A 3188-nucleotide genomic window follows, 5' to 3' on the forward strand; every position below is an offset into this window, starting at 1 on the left:
AATATTTGTCCCCCTTTGGGACTGGAAAGCCAAATTTTAACTTTTTATTTTAAAAACTGATGCCAAGTGACGGTTAATTTCTTAAATATTGAGCATCTTTATCAAGGGTTCTAGATCAACTTTGAAGCACAGGGAATAGGTCCACTAAATTTCAAGGCCATGATCAACTAGACTATACTTTATCAAGGGAATTGTAAGGTTTCTATTCACAAGGAATTTGACAATGAGATTTAGCAGGGTTATCGGATAGTATGAAGGAACTAAGTCAAACTAGGTTCAAGTTAATGGTTCCAGATAAGACATAGGTATTGAAATATAAAGAAGGTGAGCATCAGTTTAAAATATAATAAGGTATCATGTTTTAGGGGTAAGAATAGGGTTATCAAGCAATCATGAATGACTTTTAAGGGATAACTGACTTTTAGGTATCAAGATAAGGTTACTGAGTATAATTTGCACAGGGTTCCACATCACAATTACTTGGTATATTAGCATGGTATGACTTTTGAATTACTTGCATAGAAATCTCCAAGCAAAGTTAAACTACTTGTAATAGATACTTGAGGGTTCATGACATTTGCCTATAATACGAAAGATAGATTTAAAACCATTTGGATCATATATATCAAGGTGAATTAGAATACTCGCATCATATATAAAAGCTGGGCTAACACTATCTTGTAGTATAAACAAAAAGGTAGGTTGAAATACTTGCCTTGAGAAAGGCTTGACTTGACTGGCAGGTGGGAGCAACTGGAGCTTCATTCGATTTTAATGGCAAGTTTACCCTCGTCTCGAGAGCCTACACAAAATAATAATATCCTCATTATAATATATACTCACTAACTCAACCTACTTATAAACCGAAATTACGCACATTGGCACTTAGGCCTATATACACATAAACGCTTATAATTACTTTATAAGAATAATAGTTCACATAGCCAGTCATGTTCACATAGCACATTTAAGTACATAATAATATATCCATACACACTATATTACATCACTAGGCTTGGATGATCTCACTCCACTTACTCAAGTCACTTAGTTATGCTAAACTAGCCAAAACTCTTAATATTGTTCTCATAACTCGAAGTGTCTTTTCTAAACCATCAAGTTCATATGGACCCTGACTTAGGCCTTACACTTTAATGAACTCCTACTATATTACAACTATGGTGGTCAACCTAGGCCTCACTCATAAGTGCCCTAAAACTAATGGTTAAGTGATTTTGCTCATTATAGTAATTTCAGGGTGACACCAATGGTTTTATGAGTACAATTGACACCCTTACACTTCAAGTTTACCTCTCAAACTTCTACACTAGACTCTTCTGACCATAAGGCAACTCTCAAACTTGGTGTGGCTCAAGGACCTAGCTTGGGCCTACATGGGCCTAAGCTTAAAGTCCAATATTCCCCTGTTTTCGGGACAGAAAAGTGTCCTGTTTTGCACTAACTTATGACACATGATTCTAACTCAATTCCTATGAACTATGGCTGGAAAAACTCCTCGGACACTCCCTATAACTAGGGCTAACCAAGACCTAGTGAGGGCCTACCCATGACATGGTCAAAACTCCGCATTTCTAAACTGCAACAAAACTGTCCCCTGCTGGATAGATTCTAAATTTTAGTGTGTGCACCTCACTAAATGGTTGAGTTTCTCTAATTTGTGACTTCTAGACTCAATTATACCCCAATTATTAACTCCCCATGGATTGGGCCTAACAATGCCTAAGAAATGCCCATTCAAAATCAACACAAAACTCACATGCAAATCTGGAAACTTTTTCAGGATTCTATCCTAACCTTTCCACCTTAACTCCCACTTTAAAACCACGAATTAAATCTCAACCAAGGAAAATTTACTACTATAAGACTCTAAACTAAGGCCTCAACCAATAATGGAGATCATCCATGTGGCGCCCTCCAAACCCGGGTCAGAAGTTTGGGGTCCACACACATTTTATTTATAACTTGCTTATAACAATAATAAAGATAACAATAATATGTAGTGACCCTATTTACCAACTACCACGGATCGCAACAGGTTAAAGTATGCACACAAGCCACACATCTACTTATATTACATACGTTCAAATCCCAACTATTCCAAACTCAAAACTGAGTATTAAACATTATTACAAACTTTTACAGACTTAAATTATCCCAAAAGAAGCCTACTAGCTCAGCTCAATCAACCTGAACCCCTAGCTCTCGCGCTGGATTGGGGATTCGCGGTACCAACTGGTTCCTTCTTAACTGGAAAAGAACAAAAACAATATCGCACAAATGAGCTAACTAGCTCAGCAAGTCACAATGACAAAACTGAGAATAATGATCATCAAGTGAACATGATTATGATATCAAGTGAACAATGGATTAAGATTTAGAATTGGATATTATATTTTCATGTTAAAAACCAAGGTTAGGCTGCTGATCAGTCACGCACTAACCCCAAACAAAGCACACAGCACTCCTCTAACTACTGGATCCAAGGCACACATTGGCCTAACTTGACCATTATATGGTCTGACCACGAATCTGGTCCACAATTTTATAAAAACAATCCAATTCTAACATAATAATAGAATAAGCAATAATAATCAATAACCAGAATCATTAACAACAATGAGTGTTTAACAATGAAAGAGTTTCAATCCTTGTAAGGATCAATAAGGTAATTTCAAAGCTTGGATGCTAGGTAATGAAAGAATTGGATAACAAAGGAATTAATATTTCAGGGTTTCAAGGATTTGGTCTTTCAAAGCATAAAATATAAAGATTTAATTGTGTAAACAATCTGGTTCAGTGTTTAATATTTAGTTTGTATGTATTTGTGGAGTAGGATCGTATACTTGAGGTTCGTGTTTCGGTATACAACAATCAATGGTATAGAAAGAATTAAGTTACGACTCAAGATCAATAACTGGAATCAAGGTTTAGGGTACAGTGCTTCAAAGCACTCGCAATATCAACAAGACTATCAAGTACTACAATATCTCGAGAAAGTTCAGAACACTTGCCTGGTATTAGCTTACTACACTGCACTCGCTTCCAATCACAATCGTCTTATTCCTCAACTACCTGTTTCCCTTTCCTACGCCTTGCCTCTTCTGCTCACATATCATAAGCATCTATCAATAATCGACTCATAGAGTTCTATTCAACACATACTTCTA

This window comes from Apium graveolens, chromosome 4 (assembly GCF_009905375.1).
Source record: "Apium graveolens cultivar Ventura chromosome 4, ASM990537v1, whole genome shotgun sequence".
Lineage (NCBI taxonomy): Eukaryota > Viridiplantae > Streptophyta > Magnoliopsida > Apiales > Apiaceae > Apium > Apium graveolens.